The sequence below is a fragment of the Piliocolobus tephrosceles genome, chromosome 16 (genome assembly GCF_002776525.5).
Source record: "Piliocolobus tephrosceles isolate RC106 chromosome 16, ASM277652v3, whole genome shotgun sequence".
Taxonomy (NCBI): domain Eukaryota; kingdom Metazoa; phylum Chordata; class Mammalia; order Primates; family Cercopithecidae; genus Piliocolobus; species Piliocolobus tephrosceles.
In genome coordinates, this window is record NC_045449.1 from 70,030,123 (window position 1) to 70,048,899 (window position 18,777).

Sequence of the window (18,777 nt, forward strand, 5' to 3'; positions counted from 1 at the left end):
AGGGAGGAAGGTGATTGGATTATGGCGGTGGTTTCCCCCATGCTGTTCTCAGGACGGTGAGTGAGTGAGTTCTTATGACATCTGGTGGTTTTATAAGCGTTTGGCAAGTTCCTTCACTTGTCTCTCTCCTGCTGCCTTGTGAAGGAGGTACTTGCTTCCCCTTCTGCCATGATTGTAAGTTTCCTGAGGCCTCCCCAGCCATGCAGAACCGTGAGTCAATTAAACCTCTTTCCTGGCCAGGCGTGGTGGCTCCTGCCTGTAATCCCAGCACTTTGGGAAGCCCAGGTAGGTGGATCCCTTGAGGTCAGGAGTTCCAGACCAGCCTGGCCAACATAGTGAAACTCCATCTCTACTAAAAATTCAAAAAATTAGCTGAGCGTGGTGGCAGGTGCCTGTAATTCCAGCTACTGAGGAGGCTGAGGCAGGAGAATCGCTGGAACCTGGAAGACGGAGGTTGTGGTGAGCCAAGATCATGCCATTGCACTCCAGCCTGGGCAACAAGAGTGAAACTCCATCTCAAAAAAACAAAAACAAAAACAAAAAACCTCTTTGTCTTATAAATTACCCAGTCTCAGGGAATTTCTTTATAGCAGCATGAGAACGGACTAAGACACATCCCTCCCTCATCCACCACGTGCAGCCAGCGAGCACGGCTCTTCTCAAGAGACAGGAGGTACCCATGTCTCACATCAGCTTCTGCCCTGTGCCCTGCACAAAATCCCTGGCATCTTAGAATAGGGCCTGGGAAAATATGGAGAGCGTATGAATAAATTAGAATCTTGAGAATCATCCCCGTGTAGGGGCCTTCTGCAGCCAGGCGGCCCCTGAGGGCTATGGGGGTCCCCTGAAGGGAGCAAGAGAACCGTCTGCCTTGGGGACAATAAGGCAGGCAATTCAGTGCAGTTATGGGACTGCCAAAGTTGGTCCCTTCTAGGGCTCTTCAGCTTCTGGTGCGTTCTCGTGTTTGTAGGGGCTGCTCAGAGGGACCATAGTTGGGGTAGAGTGAGATGCCCCAGGAACAATCGCCTCTAGCTGTCGCAGCTGTTAAATGGACATTAATGAAAACAAACCATCAGCGCCACCAGGAGCCACGACTGTCCCTTCTTTCTGTTCTGCAGGAGTGTGCATCACCTGTGAGCTTTGAATCACCAAGACTGTGGGTCCTGACCCATTATTCATGCATTTGCAGAGCGTCCTGGGGCCACAGAAACTGGCTTGAGGACCACACTTGCCAACACTCAGTGCCCAGAGAAAGAGATGAACAAGCAATCCTGCTTCTTTTATTTTTTGAGATGGAATCTTGCTCTGTCACCCAGGCTGTAGTGCGGTAGCATAGTCTCACCACAACCTCCGCCTCCTAGGTCAAGTGATTCGCCTGCCTCAGCCTCCCGAGTAGCTGGTATTACAGGTGCACACCACCACACCTGGCTAATTTTTGAGTTTTTAGTAGAGATGGGGTTTCACCATGTTGGCCGGGCTGGTCTCGAACTCCTGACCTCAAGTGATCTACTCGCCTCAGCCTCCCAAAGTGCTGGGATTACAGGTGTGAGCCACCGCACCCAGCCTGTTTCATCTATATTGTTCTTTGCCACACTCTCAGTGACATCAGCCAACTGACTTCTTTCTTCAATGTATCCAGCCAACTACATTCTGTCTGTTGGCTTCTTAATTTCAATAATCACACCTTTTGCACACAGACCACAAAGGGTGAAAAATGTAAAATAAAATAAACATAAATACTAAAATGTAAAGTTTATTTTATTTTATTTTTTTATTTGTTGAGACAGGGTTTCACCCTATCACCCAGGCTGAAGTGCAGTGGCACAATCATAGCTCACTACAACTTCAAACTTCTGGGATCCAGTGATTCTCCTGCCTCAGCCTCCGAAGTAGCTGGGACTACAGGTATGCATCAACCACACCCAGCTAATTGAAAATTTTTTTGTAGAGATGAGGTCTCATTATGTTACCCAGGCTGATCTCAAACTCCTGGGCTCAAGCAATCTGCCCACCTTGGCCTCCCAAAGTGCTGGGAATACAGGTGTAAGCCACCATGCCTGGCCCATGTAAAGCATTTTTAAAAAATAGAAGAGAAAAAATTTTAGAAGGAAGAAAAAACTAAAACTAAAATAAATAAAAATCATACCTTTAACTTCCAGGATTTCTCACTGATTATTTTTCATGACCACCTGTTCTTATTTCATTTAAGCCAGTTTTTTTTTTTTTTTTTTTTTTTTTTAGATGGAGTGTTGCTTTGTCACCCAGGCTGCAGTGCAGTGGTGTGATCTTGGCTCACTGCAACCTCTGCCTCCTGGGTCCAAGCGATTCTCTTGCCTCAGCCTCCCGAGTAGCTGGGATTACAGGCGAGCGTCACCATACCTGGCTAATTTTTTATATTTTTAGTAGAGACGGGGTTTGCACCAAATTGGCCAGGCTGGTCTCAAACTCCTGACTTCATGATCTGCCTGCCTTGGCCTCCCAAAGTGCTGGGATTACAGGATTACAGTGAGTCACTGTGCCCAGCTTAAACCAGTTTTCGTTTTATAACTTCTTGTTTTCTTTTGATGATCCTAAACATTTTAATTTGAAATCATAGGCCGGGCGCGGTGGCTCAAGCCTGTAATCCCAGCACTTTGGGAGGCCGAGATGGGCAGATCACGAGGTCAGGAGATCGAGACCATCCTGGCTAACCTGGTGAAACCCTGTCTGTACTAAAAAATACAAAAAACTAGCTGGGCGAGGTGGCGGGCGCCTATAGTCCCAGCTACTCAGGAGGCTGAGGCAGGAGAATGGCATGAACCTGGGAGGCAGAGCTTGCAGTGAGCTGAGATCCGGCCACTGCACTCCAGCCTGGGTGACAGAGCGAGACTCCCTCTCAAAAAAAAAAAATTTGAAATCATTTTCCGATTCTTCCGTTATTTCCATTTCACCTGCAGTGATTTAAGGGCTGATTTTCTTTCTTTCTTTTTTTTTTTTTTGAGATGGTGTTGCGCTCTGTCGCCCAGGCTGGAGTGCAGTGCAGTGATGTGATCTCGGCTCACTGAAAGCTCCGCCTCCCGGGTTCGCGCCATTGTCCTGCCTCAGTCACCCAAGTAGCTGGGACTACAGGCACCCTCCACCATGCCCGGCTAATTTTTTTTGTATTTTTAGTAAAGACGGGGTTTCACTGTATTAGCCAGGATGGTCTCAGTCTCCTGACCTCGTGATCTGCCCACCTTGGCCTCCCAAAGTGCTGGGATTACAGGTGTGAGCCACCGCATCCGGCCTAAGGGTTTTCTTAATTGTCTTTATTAGAAGCAGCTTTGCCATGTGGTTGGGGTGAGGTGTGTAGGTTTATCTTGGGTAAATGCTTCTCTCATTTTAGTTAATCTCTCTCTCTCTTTTTCTTCCTCTTCCTATTCCTCTTCCTCTTTCTCTCTTTCTCCTCTTTTTCTCTCTCTTCCCCGACCTTCTCCCCCAACTCTGTCCCCCAAATGGTGAGGTCGTGTGTTGTTGGCTCAGAGTTCCCACCTCCTGGGCCTACTGGGGATTTTGTCGTCCAGATGCTGAGTCCCTGGGTGCCAGGGCTCTGAGGCCATGGCTACTTCCTCCTCTCTCCAGGTACACGACTGGGAAGCCCTGTCCCCACCCCTATATGTGGCTCCAGTGCCCTGCCTCATTTTTGGTGTCTGTTATATGGAGATGGTTATCTTACTTTTTTTTTTTTTTGAGACAGAGTCTGGCTCTGTCACCCAGGCTGGAGCGCAGTGGCTGGATCTCAGCTCACTGCAAGCTCCGCCTCCCAGGTTCACGCCATTCTCCTGCCTCAGCCTCCCAAGTAGCTGGGACTACAGGCGCCCACCACCTCGCCCGGCTAGTTTTTTTTTTTTTTTGTATTTTTTAGTAGAGACGGGGTTTCACCATGTTAGCCAGGATGGTCTCGATCTCCTGACCTCGTGATCCACCTGTCTCGGCCTCCCAAAGTGCTGGGATTACAGGCTTGAGCCACCGCACCCGGCCGGTTATCTTACTTTAAAAAAAATTATGGCTGTATCTTTTAATTTTTTTAATTAATGGCTTTTAATTTTTTAATTATGCTATATCATTTAATTTTTTAAAAATTATGGCTATATATATTTTAATGTTTTCTTTTTAAAGTTTATCTGCCTTTGCTATACAGGATGACTTGAAAAATGAACTTAAAAATGCCACCTTTTTAATGCTTTAAATATTTTCTTTTATTGTGAGTCCATTAAAAATAGAAAAGCAGTATAAATTTTTAGTTCTTTGGAATGCAATGGGTTTGGAGGTTAATTTTTAAAAATAAGGCCTCATCAAACCAACCCAAATGTGAGTTTAGCTGAGTGTTTTTTTTCGCCACAGTGGGGAGGCCCTGCCAGCTTCATGCAGGCCACAAAAAATAAATTACTGTTCCTGGCCGGGCGCAATGGCTCACGCCTGTAATCCCAGCACTTTGGGAGGCCGAGGCAGATGCATCACCTGAGGTCAGGAGTTCGAGACCAGCCTGTCCAATATGGTGAAACCCCCGTCTCTACTAAAAATACAAAAATTAGGCAGGGGCAATGGTGTGGGCCTGTAGTCCCAGCTACTCAGGAGGCTGAGGCAGGAGAATTGCTTGAACCCAGGAGGTGGAGGTTGCAGTGAGTCAAGATTGCGCCACTGCACTCCAGCCTGGGTGACGGGGCAACGCTCTGTCTAAAAACAAAAAAACAAAAAAACGCTGTTCCCATTTAAAAGTTGGAGGTAATAAAATGTCCTTGCAAGATAAATGCTATCAGTTTCTCTCTATTGGAAGCCTGCTTGCTAATTGAAGTTACTTGCTAATTTTTGATACACTCTTTTGTTGAATTATAACATTGACACAGAAAAATGCACACATTATAAGTGTGCAACGTGATGAATATTCACATGTGAACACACCCATGTAGCGTCTGCTCAAAAATCTCAACAACTCGGGTGTGGAGCGGGGGCCATTAACTTCACTTCATGGGTAACGAAACAAAATATCAGAGAAGTTATGTGATTTTTTTTCCCCAAGGTTCTTGGCTAGGAAGAGACAGGCAGACGGGGTGCAGTGGCTCACGCCTGTAATCCCAGCACTTTAAGAGGCCGAGGTGGGCGGATCACCTGAGGTTACGAGTTCAAGACCAGCCTGACCAACATGGAGAAACCCCATCTCTACTAAAAAAATACAAAAATTAGCCAGGCATGGTGGCACATGCCTGTAATCCTAGCTGCTCGTGAAGTTTAGGCAGGAGAATCCTTTGAACCTGGGAGGTGGAGGTTGTGGTGAGCCGAAATTGTGCCATTGCACTCCAGCCTAGACAAGAGGAACGAAACTCCGTCTCAAAAAAAAAAGAAAGACACATGCAGGGAGGGTCACAGGCCAGATCTGCAGCTCCACATTCAAGAAGTGGCTCTGAGGCCCTGCTGCAGCCAGGGGAGGGGCTGAGAAGATGGGAAGTGCCAGCTCAGGGCAGCTGAGCACAAAACACTGAGGTCAGTCAGATGGGCCCAGGAGGGATGAGGGGCGGGGCTCAGGGGGAGATGGCAGGGCTGGAAAGTGCCTGTGGCTGTTCTGGCCCTGACCCTGGGGTTGAAACAGTCATCTTAGCTCCCCAGGTTTTGGAATTGGATTTTGAGATCCAGCATCTTTTTTTTTCAAAACTGGAGGCCTTCAGTGGGGTCACTAAGTTTTTATGTTACCAAAAAGACATATATTTCTAAAGATACACACTACTTACTATTGCCATGTTTTATTTAATTCCTTATTTATAAAAATTTTCAGGCTGGTGCAGTGGCTCACGCTTGTAATCCCAGCACTTTGGGAGGCCAAGGCAGGTGGATTGCCTGATGTCAGGGGTTTGAGACCAGCCTGGCCAACATGGAGTAAACCCGTCTCTACTAAAAATACAAAAAAATTAGCCAGGCGTGGTGGCGCATGCCTGTAATCCCAGCTGCTCGGGAGGTTGAGGCAGGAGAATCACTTGAACGTGGGAGGCGGAGGTTGCAGTGAGCCAAGATCACGCCATTGCACTCCAGCCTGGGCAACAAGAGCGAAATTCCTTCTCAAAAAAAAAAAAAAAAAAAATCAGGCCAGGTGTGGTGACTCATGCCTGTAATCCCAGTACTTTGGGAGACTGAGGCAGGAAGATTACTTGAGGCCAGGATTTGGAGACCTGCCTGGGCAACATAACAAGACCTTGTCTTTGCTTATAAATAAATAAATAAATAAATAAATAAACAAACAAACAAACAAACAAAGTCAGGTGTGGTGGTGCACAGCTGTAGTGCCAGCTACTTGGGAGGCTGAGGTGGGAGGATCGCTTGAACCCAGGAGGTCATGGCTGCAGTGAGCCATGATTGCACTGCTGTACTCCAGCCTGGGTGACAGAGTGAGACCCTGTCTCAAAAAACAACAACAAAAAATTTTTCAGTGGCCAGTTACTAGATAGTATGGTTTTATTTTTTGAGGACACTTTCTCTCTCTCTCTCTCACACACACACACACACACACACACACACACGCACACACGAAGGAAAAAAAAAACCCCAGAGCGAAGACCAGTCCTTTGAACACCGTCAGCTTTACAAAACCACCTCTTTGCATTGTCCTTTTTTATCTCCTTTTGCCTTGGACAGGTGAGAACTTGTCACAGGCTGGCCTCGGCCCTCTCCTGACTCTGCTCCTTGTGACCTGAGCCACCTGCAGCTGCAGCCCCTGTGGGCCCAGAGCCCGTTTCGCAACACCCCCACCAGCGCTGCTTGGCAGCCCCTGTATTTATTTATGTTTTTTTTTTTTTTTTTTTTTTTTTTTTTTGAGACGGAGTCTCGCTCTGTCACCCAGGCTGGAGTGCAGTGGCCGGATCTCAGCTCACTGCAAGCTCCGTCTCCCGGGTTCACGCCATTCTCCTGCCTCAGCCTCCCGAGTAGCTGGGACTGCAGGCGCCCGCCATCTCGCCCGGCTAGTTTTTTTTTTTTGTATTTTAGTAGAGACGGGGGTTTCACCGTGTTAGCCAGGATAGTCTCGATCTCCTGACCTCGTGATCCGCCCGTCTCGGCCTCCCAAAGTGCTGGGATTACAGGCTTGAGCCACCGCGCCCGGCCTTTATTTATGTTTTTAATGAAAGCAAATTAAGATTCATTTACTCTTGAGAGCTGTGCTGCGATTGCTCTTGTGATAAGTGGAGACACCTGGGTTTTCTCTACCTGGCTGGTCGCCTGTGAGAGAGGCCTGCGTGGGGCTCAATTTCCCAGGTTGGTCCTGCAGTGGCTTTTCAATCCATCATCAAATCTTCATCAGGCGTCTCTGCACACAGCGCTGAGGGAAGCACCGGCGTCCGGGCTGTAGTCAGGCTCCCTGCCCTCCACCACCGCCATCTACCTGGGGGTGCAGTAGCGCCCCAGGAAGAGAAGACTGAAACAATAGGTATATTATCCCCAACCCCACCCATGGCACGGGCATTGCTGTCCACCACACAGCAGATAAGAAAACTGGGCTCAGACGTTGAGGGGCCATGTCAAGAGCACAGAGCTGGTTTGTAGCAGAATTGGAGTTTCCACCTTGATATCTGGGTTCCCTTTACCAGACCCACGGTTCTCAGCCCAGACCGCTCTGAAAAAAGCTCCAGGCCCAGAGATTCTGATTTAATTGTTCTGGGGTGGGTATTTTTTAAAGTTCCTGAAGACAACAATGTGCAGAGAGACCTGGGACTCCCCCCACAGCTGAGACGAGTGCATGGTCTGGCTGTTCAGAGGAAGCAGCCCCAAGGCACCCCTCCCCGCTGAGGACAGATCAGAGTCCGTGGAAAGAACATGCTGGGGACTGGAAGGCCTGAGCAGCGTGGAGTGGGAACACACAAGGGATGCTAGGGCAGTGACTGGCCCCTCCTGCAGGTCCAGAGGGCTCATGAGGTGAGTAAGAGGGAAAGCTGAGATTAAGATGAGATTCTAAGCCAGGCATGGTGGTTCACACCTGTAATTCCAGCACTTGGGAGGCCGAGGTCGGTGGATCACCTGAGGTCAGGAGTTCGAGACCAGCCTGGCCAACATGGTGAAACCCCATTTCTACAAAAATTAGCCGAGCATGGTGGCGTGCGCCTGTAGTCCCAGCTACTCAGGCGGCTGAGGCAGGAGAATTGCTTGAACCCGGAAGGTAGAGGTTGCAGTGAGCTGAGATCGTGCCACTGCACTCTAGCCTGGGCAACAAGAGCAAAACTCTATCTCAGGAAAAAAAAGAAAAGGATGAGATTCTAGATGGAAGCTTGCCTCTGGCTTTTCTGTTGATGTTTCTGTGGGATTCCTCTCTTCCCCCGGAGCAAAAGGCACAGATGAAGTGTCAGGAAGGACGCCAGTCCCATGCCTTCCTCTCACCCTGGAGTGGCAGTTTCCTCAGGGAAAGCCCATCCTAGCTCCTCCCCCTGCAAGGAGGGATGTGAAGGGACAGAGGAGCAGCAGGCAAGGCCAGCAGGAGGTAACATTGATAGGGAGGACCAAGCCAAGGTTGGGAGGAGTCTTCATTTGGCGCTGGGGTTGGACGCCTGGCTGACCTCTAGTGTTTGGCCTTGCGGTGACTGATGGATGCCCCTCCACCCCCATCCCACAGTGCCCATGTTCCCCAACGGGTATCTTATGGAACCGGCAAGGTGCCTTGTGATGAAAAGTTTCTGGGGTCAATACATTAGGGAAATGTTACGTGACCTAGCCCTTATGGAGACCTACAGCCCCCACAAGCGTACTACAGGCTCCGAGAAGTCCAGCAATGAAGAGAAGCCTGTGAAGATTTGTTTCACATTCAATTGTTGTCACTTTGTGACCTTGGAGCCCTCTTTTCTGTATGACTGTGACACCTATGCCCATGACAGAGTGCACCCTGCAGCAGGCAGGAGCAACACAAGGGGCGCAGCTGCTCCAGGCTCTCCACAGTGGAATGATTCGCTAAAGAAGGTGGGAAGTGGGGGTGTCTCTAGCATGTGTGGTCCCCAGGTTAATCCGGAGGAGCGGTGCCCTGCTCAGGCTGCTGGTGAGGGAGGGAAGCGCCTTCCTTGAGGATGTGCTTGTCATGAATCCAGGTTGGGAGGGGGGCTCTTCAGGGGAGCCCAGCAGCTGTCAGAAGCCTGGTGTGGAGGACCAGGAGCGCCTGACCCTCAGGGCTGGGGGCTGTGCCTGGCTCACCTGGTCTTGGGGGAAGCTCAGGCCTCTGTGGACCTCAGTTACTGACAGGCCCAGAACCCTGCCTTGTGGGGAGGGAATCAGTGTGTGTGAGCTGCGTGATCTCAGACTCTGCATCATATATTCTATAGAACGCAGGCTGACGTGGAAACCGCACGTCAGGAACGGATGGTGAAAGACTGCTTGAAAAGCGGCTGCAGAGCAAACCACCCAAATCCAGAAACAAACCGAAACTTGCTTTAGGTCCTAATAACAGTGAGTTTACTTGTAAAAGTTTTCATTAATCTAAGATAAAACAAAAGACCCTTTAAAATATAATAACACTGGTCGGGCACAGTGGCTCACGCCTGTAATCCCAGCACTTTGGAAGGCCGAGGTAGGTGGATCGCCTGAGGTCAGGAGTTCAAGACCAGCCTGACCAACATGTTGAAACCCCATCTCTTTTTTTCTTTTTTCTTTTTTTTGAGGTGGAGTTTTTGCTCTGTTGCCCAGGCTGAAGTGCAATCGTATGATCTCGACTCACTGTAACCTCCACCTCCTGGGTTCAAGCCATTCTCCTGCCTCAGCCTCCTGAGTAGCTGGGATTACAGGTGCCCACCACCACGCCCAGCTAATTTGTTTGTGTTTTTGTTTTGAGACAGAGTCTCGCTGTGTAGCCCAGGCTGGAGTGCAATGGTGCGATCCTGGTTCACTGCAACCTCTTCCTCCTGGGTTCAAGTGATTCTCCTACCTCAGCCTTCTGAGTAGCTGAGATTACAGGCGTGTGCCACCACACCCAGCTAATTTTTGTATTTTTAGTAGAGACGAGGCTGGTCTCGACCTCTTGACCTCGTGATCTACCTGCCCTGGCCTCCCAAAGTGCTAGGATTATAGGCATGAGCCACTGCGCCCGGCCTGAAACACCATCTCTACTAAAAATACAAAATTAGCCAGGTGTGGTGGTGCATGCCTATAATCCCAGCTACTTGGGAGACTGAGGCAGGAGAATCACTTGAACCTGATATATATATAGTTTATATATATAATAACACTGAGATAGGCACAGTGGCTCATGCCTGTAATCCCAGCACTTTGGGAGGCCAAGGTGGGAAGATGGTTTGAGCCCAGGAGTTTGGGAACAGCCTGGGCAATAGAGTGAGACCCCATCTCTACAGAAAATTTGAAAATTACCCAGATGTGGTGGCAGGCACCTGTAGTCCCAGCTACTCATGAGGCTGAGGCCGGAGGATCACTTAAGCCCAGGAGGTCGAGGCTGCAGTGAGCTATAATCATACTACTGCATTCCAGCCTGGGAGACAGAGCAAGACCCTGTCTAAAAAAATGAATAAATAAAATAAAATGATACACTAACATTGATTTTTTTTAAAAAGTGTCCATGGATAAAAATATAATGGATATAATATAATCATTGCACATGGATATGTTCCTGGACATATCAGTATATATCATGTATATCTTTTTTTTTTCCAAAATATGAAAGTAAAATAAGTTTATTATAGAAAACATGGAAAACAGAGAAAAATACAGTGAAGAAAATAAGTCACACTTGGTGTGTTGCCTTCCTGTATTTTTATGTTTTACATTTATTATGTTTTATGTTTTTGTTTTCTTTTTCTTTTTTTTTTTTTGAGACGGAATCTCGCTCTGTCGCCCAGGCTGGAGTGCAGTGGCCGGATCTCAGCTCACTGCAAGCTCCGCCTCCCGGGTTTATGCCATTCTCCTGCCTCAGCCTCCCGAGTAGCTGGGACTACAGGCGCCCACCACCTCGCCCGGCTAGTTTTTTATATTTTTTAATAGAGACGGGGTTTCACCGTGTTAGCCAGGATGGTCTCGATCTCCTGACCTCGTGATCCGCCTGTCATGGCCTCCCAAAGTGCTGGGATTACAGGCTTGAGCGACCGCGCCAGGCCTATGTTTCTGTTTTCTACAAGAACAAAATCTGACCAGGCACAGTGGCTCACACCTGTAATCCCACCACTTCGGGAGGCCAAGGTGGGCAGATCACTTGAGGTCAGGAGTTCAAGACCAACCTGGCCAACATGGTAAAACCCCGCCTCTACTAAAAATACAAAAATTAGCCAGGCCTGGTGGCATGTGCTTGTAATTCCAGCTACTTGGGAGGCTGAGGCAGGAGAATCACTCAAACCTGAGAGGCAGAGTTTGCAGTGAGTTGAAATCGTGCCACTGCACTCCAACCTGGGAGACAGAGTGAAACTGTGTCTCAAAAAACAAAAAAGTAAAATCTTTATTTACATATGGTACCTGTAGCCTTCATTTAAAAAATAATTTTTATTGTATTGTATTGTATGTGATTTTATTTCATTTTGTTTTATTTATTTTATTTTATTTGACAGAGTCTTGCTCTGTTGTTCCGGCTGGAGTGCAGTGGTGCGATCTCAGCTCACTGCAAACTCTGCCTCTCAGGTTCAAGCAATCCTCTAGCCTCAGCCTCCAGAGAAGCTGGGATTACAGGTCCTTGCCACCATGCCCGACTAATTTTTGTATATTTTTGTAGAGACGGGGTTTCACGATGTTGGTCAGGGTAGTCTTTAACTACTGACCTCAGGCAATCTGCGCCCCCTCAGTCTCCCAAAGTGCTGGGATTACGGGTGTGAACCACCACGCCCGGCCTTAAAAAGTAATTTATTAAAGTGAAATTCACATAACACAAAATTAACCATTTGAAAATGAACAACTTAGGGGCCTTTAGATCATTCACAATGTTGTATAACCACCATCTCTACTTGTTCCGAGATGGTTCCTGTGGCCTTCATTTACACTCGTCACAGCCAAGCACACTCTCCCACCCAATCAGAGAACTTTTATTTGTTTAACTCTCAACCTAGTATTGAAGACTTGCTTGTTTTAAATCTCTTGGTCTCATAAATGGGGCTCCCACGGACATCCTTGTGTATACCTTTGGTCGGACTGTCTATTTCCTGACAGCAGGGCCTTGAGCAATCTCGTCCCACAGCTCAGTTCCCACCTCTACCTGGATGACTCACAGAGTTACATTTCCAGCAGAGACCCCGCCTCTGCACACCAAACCTTATATCCCAGCGCCCACCCGGCAGTTCCCCTTGGAGGCATTGAACACACAACACAGCATGCCCAGAGCCAGCCCGTCCTCTCTTGCTCTTTCCTCTCTCTGCCAAAGGTACCACCTGCCATCCTGCTGCTCCTGCTGGAATCCTGAGTCATCCCTGACAACTCGCGCCCCAGCTCAACCTCTAGATGCAGCCCAACCCCAGGTCTGGATGATTTTATCTTTGGAATTTTGCTCGAATACATTCCCATCTCTCCCTTTCCCCAACCTAGGTCCAAGCCAGCATTTCCTCTTGCCTGAAGCACAACCTAGACTCCTAACCGGACTCTGGTCCGTCCAGTCCGGTCGCTCCACAGCTCACTGAGAACCAAGATTGCAAAATGCAGATTAGATCGCCTAGCCCTGCTTCCCTCTCAGAAATTTCTCTGACTTCCTACTCCTCTTAAGATAAAAATCCAATTCCTTAATGTGTCTACAAAGCCTGGTTCCTCCTCTCTGGGCTTCGACCTCCAGGGCCCTCTTCCCATTCCTTGTGTGGACCACATTCCTTGTGGCCACAGGACCTTTGCACAGGCCAAAGGTCTTTGCACTGGCTTTCTCTGCCAGCAACCTCAGCCCTCTGTTTCTCCTGGTTAATCCTTGCTCATCATCCCATCTCAACCTGGTCTTCTCTGCCCTCCACCAGGGGAGAGTCCCTGCTCTCTCCTTGTACCTATTTACCCTTTACCGCTATTGTCATTTTATTTGGATTATATGATTATTTGATCAACATCTGTTCTACCTACCAAAGTATAAACACTACATACCGCTCTTGGTATGTATGTATGTATGTATGTATGTATGTATGTATGTATTGAGACAGAGTCTCCCTCTGTCATCCAGGCTGGAGTGCAGCAGCGTGATCTCTGCTCCCTGTAAACTCTGCCTCCCAGGTTCAAGGGACTTTCCTCTCTCCACCTCCCAAGTAGCTGGGATTACAGGTCCCCAACGCCACACCCGGCTAATTTTTGTATTTTTTTAGTAGAGATGGGGTTTCACCATGTTGGCCAGGCTAGTCTTGAATTCCTGATCTCAGCTCTTGTCATTTTATTTGAATTTATTATATGATTATTTGATCAACATCTGTTTTCCCTACCAAAGTATAAGCACCCCATCCTGGGGCCCATAATGAGTAATCAAGAAATATATGTTGAGGCCATGCACAGTGGCTCACGCCTGTAATCCCAGCACTTTGGGAGATCGAGGTGGGCGGATCACTTGAGGTCAGGAGTTCAAGACCAGCCTGGCCAACATGGTAAAACCCCCGTCTCTATTAAAAATACAAAAAAATTAACCGGGCATGGTGGTGCGCACCTGTAGTCACAGGTACTGGGGAGGCTGAGGCATGAGAATTGCTTGAACCTGGGTGGGGGAGATGGCAGTGAGCTGAGATGGCGCCACTACACCCCAGCCTGGGTGATAGAGCGAGACTCTTGTCTCAAAAAAAAAAAAAAAAAAAAAAAAAAAGAAAAAGAAAAAAAAGAAATATATGTTGAATCAGCAAATGAAAAAGCAATGTAATTACCAGGACAAAGCACATGGGCATTTGGAAAATTCTGGAGGATATTTCCAGAGTGCTTTCCGGAAGGGTGGTAGCAAGGAACACTTGCACCAGGCATATGGGAGTGTCTGCGTAGCCACGCCTTTACCATAAATTTCACACATGCAGCAAAGCTTCAATCATCTAACAAGTGCAAGCCCCCGGGCCAGCCATAAAGTGAGAGTACAGTCAGCAGCAGACGCTGAGCCAAGCAGGCAGAGAGCAGCTGACTGAGTCAAAGATGCAAAGGTGGCCCCAGTGCCGGCGTGTCTGGATCCTTCTGGAGCCAGAAGACAGGAACAATCTCCCTGGTTGCCTGTCAAAGCCATGTCTAATCATTCAGGCCTGGAAGTCTGGGGAAGCGGCAGAGGAAAGGACTGGAAAGAAGTTAACAGAAGTGGCTGAGCATGGTGGCTAACACCTGTATTCCCAGCATTTTGGGAGGCTGAGGTGGGCAGATCACAAGGTCAGGAGTTCAAGACCAGCCTGGCCAATATGGTGAAACCCCATCTCTACTAAAAAGATACAAAAATTAGCTGGGCATGGTGGTGCACACCTGTAGTTCCAGCTACTCAGGAGGCTGAGGCAGGAGAATTGCTTGAACCCGGGAAGCAGAGGTTGCAGTGAGCTGAGATCATGGCACTGCACTCCAGCCTGGGCGACAGAGTAAGACTCTGTCTTAAAAAAAAAAAAAAAATGGTGACAGAAGAGAGAGAAGAAAAGGCAGGCAGAGGTAGCAGAGCTCAGAGACAGAGGCAGATGTCAGAGGCAGTGGCAGGCTCAGGAGGTCTCAGATCTGCTGCTCTGGGGACCGTCTGGGGATCATCGGCTCACACTTCTGGCACTGGGGCTGGGAGGATTCGAAAATCAAGACTGCTGACCAGGGCACCTACTTGGGGCTTCTCCATGGTAGGTTGCTTCTAAGATGACTGCAGCGATCCTTGTCTCCTGGTACTCATGGCCTCTGTAGCTCCTTTCTCAGCAACAGAATACCTCCGTGCCACAATCAGGTTGCAAGAGATTCTCATTTTCCTCTTGGCAGCAGACTCCCTTCCTTGTTGACTTTGATAGACTGAGTGGCTATGTTGGGAAGTCCCGCACAGGAGGAGCCCAGTTCTAGCTGGCTAAGAACTCAGGTGCTCTGTCTTTGAGCTGCCTTTTTATTTTTATTTACTTTTCTTTTTTTTTTTTTTTTTTTTGAGATAGGGTCTTGCTGTCACCCAGGCTGAAGTGCAGTGGTACAATCACAGCTCACTGCAGCCTCAACCTCCTGGGCTCAAGCAATCTTCCTACCTCAGCCTCCTGGGTAGCTGGAACTACAGGCATGCATCACTGTGCCTGGCTAACTTTAAATTTTGTGTAGAGACAGGGTCTCACTATGTTGCCCAGGCTAGTCTCAAACTCCTGAGCTCAAGCTATCCTCCTGCCTCAGCCTCCCAAAATGCTGTGATTACCGGTGTGAGCCACTGTACCTGGCCCTTCAAGACTTCAAGAAATGAAATTCTGCACCAGGGGCCGGGCGTGGTGGCTCACGCCTGTAATCCCAGCACTTTGGGAAACCGAGGCGGGTGGATCACGAGGTCAGGAGATCAAGACCATCCTGGCTAACGCGGTGAAACCCCGTCTCTACTAAAAATGCAAAAAATTAGCCGGGCGTGGCGGCAGGCGCCTGTAGTCCCAGCTACTTGGGAGGCTGAGGCAGGAGAATGGCGGGAACCCGGGAGGCGGAGCTTGCAGTGAGCTGAGATCACGCCACTGCACTCCAGCTTGGGTGACTGAGCAAGACTGTCTCAAAAAAAAAAAAAAAAAAGAAAGAAATTCTGCACCAGGCATGGTGCCTCATGCCTGTAATCCCGGCAATTTGGGAGGCCAAGGCAGGTGGATCACCTGAGGTCAGGAATTTGAGAGCAGGCTGGCCAACGTGGTGAAACCCCATATCTACTAAAAATACAAAAATTAGGCCGGGCGCGGTGGCTCAAGCCTGTTCACCGCTGAACAACGTTTTTCGAGACGGGCGGATCATGAGGTCAGGAGATCGAGACCATCCTGGCTAACACAGTGAAACCCCGTCTCTACTAAAAATACAAAAACTAGCCGGGCGAGGTGGCAGGCGCCTGTAGTCCCAGCTACTCCGGAGGCTGAGGCAGGAGAATGGCGTAAACCCGGGAGGCGGAGCTTGCAGTGAGCTGAGATCACACTACTGCACTCCAGCCTGGGCAACAAGAGCCAGACTCCGTCTCACAAAAAAAAAAAAAAAAAAAAAAGACTGGGTGCGGTGGCTCATGTCTGTAATCCCAGCACTTTGGGAGACCAAAGTGGGTGGATCACCTGAGGTCAGGAGTTAAGACCAGCCTGGCCAACGTGGTAAAACTCCATCTCTACTAAAAATACAAAAAATTAGCTGGCCATGGTGGCGGATGCCTGTAGTCTCAGCTACTTGGGAGGCTGAGGCAGGAGAATTGTTTGAACCTGGGAGGCAGAGGTTGCAGTGAGCCAAGATTGTGCCATTACACTCCAGCCTGAGCAACAAGAGCAAAACTCTGTCACACACACACACACACACACACACACACACCCCAACAAAAAAGAAATGAAATTCTGCCAAGTACTGAGTGGGCGTGGAAGCAGATCATTCCCCAACTGAGCCTTCAGATGAAACCCCAGCTTGAGAGAAAGAGACAGAAGACCCAGCTAAGCCCCATTTAGAGTCCTGGCCCACAGAGTCTGTGAGGCAGTACGTGTGTGGTTTTAAACCACGACATCTGTGGTCATTGGTTACTCAGTTAGGGCATCCTCACAACATGAGGGCTCAGGTGGTCTGACTGCCACTTGGTAGCTCCAGGCTCTGCGTGTAAGGGGCCCAGAGAACACAGTAGCAGCTGCAGCCCCTTCTCTGACACAAGCCTTGGGCTCCTCCTGTGCAGGCCTTCCCAACACAGCCACTCAGTCTATCAAAGCCAGCAAGGACGGGAGTCTGCTGGAAAGACAGAGCTGAGAATCTCCTGCAGCCTGACTGTGAAAGTGACCGCCCCTCGGCATGGAGGTATTCTGTTGCTTAGAAAGGAGTTACAGAGGGAGGCAAGGATCAGCACAGTCATCTCAGAAGCAACCTACCATGGGGAGGCCCCAAATAGGCGCCCTGGTCAACAGTCTGATCTTTGAGTCTTACCAGCCCTGGTGCCAGCAGTATGAGCCTGATGGGACTTCAGCTGGTCCCCAGACCAGACCCTCCATCCTTGGCAGGCACTTCTGCCTCTTCTGTCAGTTGCAGTTGGACAGTTCCTCCCCCTGGGAGGAGTTTCAAGGTCACATGGTGGAGAAGCGGGTGGAATGGGAGATCTTGCTGTGGCTGTTCTGAAAAACCTGCACTGCCACAGCCCATCCTCGGGCCACAGCTCACATCCCTCCCACGTGTGAAGTCCACCTGCCCCATCCCAAGACTCCTGAAGCCTCATCCACTGTAGTTTTGGGCTTGGACTGGAGGCCCAGGATCCAGCTGTGTAAACCATGGCCTGGTACGGAGGAGACTCCTGGACGTGAGGGGTCTTCAAGCCTAAACCAAGGCCTGGTGCGGAGGAGACTCCTGGGTGTGGGGGGTCTTCAAGCCTGGGGGTGTTCTCTGTGCCTATGGCTCCTTCCTGAGTTATTCTTCCCTTTTCTTAAAAAACTGAGTTTGCAACTGAGTAGCCCTCTCAGTCCACTTCCTTCCTTTAAAAGTTGAGGCTCTAAAAGCCTCTTTTGTTTTACCCTGTGTTCATCCCATTAGTGCAAGAACCTAATTCCTTTTAAAACTTGACTGGGTGCAGTGGCTCACGCCTGTAATCCCCGCACTTTGGGAGGCCGAGGCGAGAGGATCACTTGAGGCTGGGAGTTCCAGACCAGCCTGGCCAGCATGGCGAAACCCAACGGGGTTTAGTAGACACATCTACTAAAAATACAAAATACAAAAATTAGCTGGGCGTGGTGGCTGGCGCCTGTAATCCCAGCTACTCAGGAGGTTGAGGCAGGAGAATCGCTTGAAACTGGGAGGCGGAGCTTGCAGTGAGCTGAGATCACACCACTGAACTCCAGCCTGGGCGACAGAGTAAGAATCTGTCTCAAAAACAAAACAAAACAAAACACCCAATTCGGGAGCTTCCTGTGTACTAATCTAAAATTCATTCCCGCTGGGCGCCGTGGCTCACACCTGTAATCCCAACACTTTGGGAGACCGAAGTGGGCGGATCACCTGAGGTCAGGAGGTCGAGACCAGCCTGACCAACATGGAGAAACCCTGTCTCTACTAAAAATACAAAATTAGCTGGGTGTGGTGACACGTGCCTGTAGTCCCAGCTACTCGGGAGGCTGAGATAGGAGAATCGCTTGAACCTGGGAGGAGGAGGTTGAGGTCAGTGGAGATGGCACCATTGCGCTCCAGCCTGGGCAACAGGAGTGAAACTCTGTCTCAAAAAAACAAAATATGTAAATAAAAATAAAATTCATTCCATTAGACAAAAAACCTCCCTCACAAAACTTAAAAAAAAAGGAATAGATGTTTTCTTTTTTCTTTTTCTTTTTTTTATGAGACGGAGTCTCGCTCTGTCGCCCAGGCTGGAGTGCAGTGGCCGGATCTCAGCTCACTGCAAGCTCTGCCTCCTGGGTTTACGCCATTCTCCTGCCTCAGCCTCCCGAGTAGCTGGGACTACAGGCGCCCACCACCTCGCCCGGCTAGTTTTTTGTATTTTTTAGTAGAGATGAAGTTTCACCGTGTTAGCCAGGATGGTCTTGATCTCCTGACCTCATGATCCGCCCGTCTCGGCCTCCCAAAGTGTTGGGATTACAGGCTTGAGCCACCGCGCCCGGCCAGATATTTTCTTTTGAAGCCATTTTACGTTAACAAAAAAGTTACCTGGAGAGTACAGAGAATTCCTGAAAACTTCCGCTCCCTGCTCCAACTCCCCCAAATTTTCCTGCTGACTAACATCTTGCATTAATGTGGTAC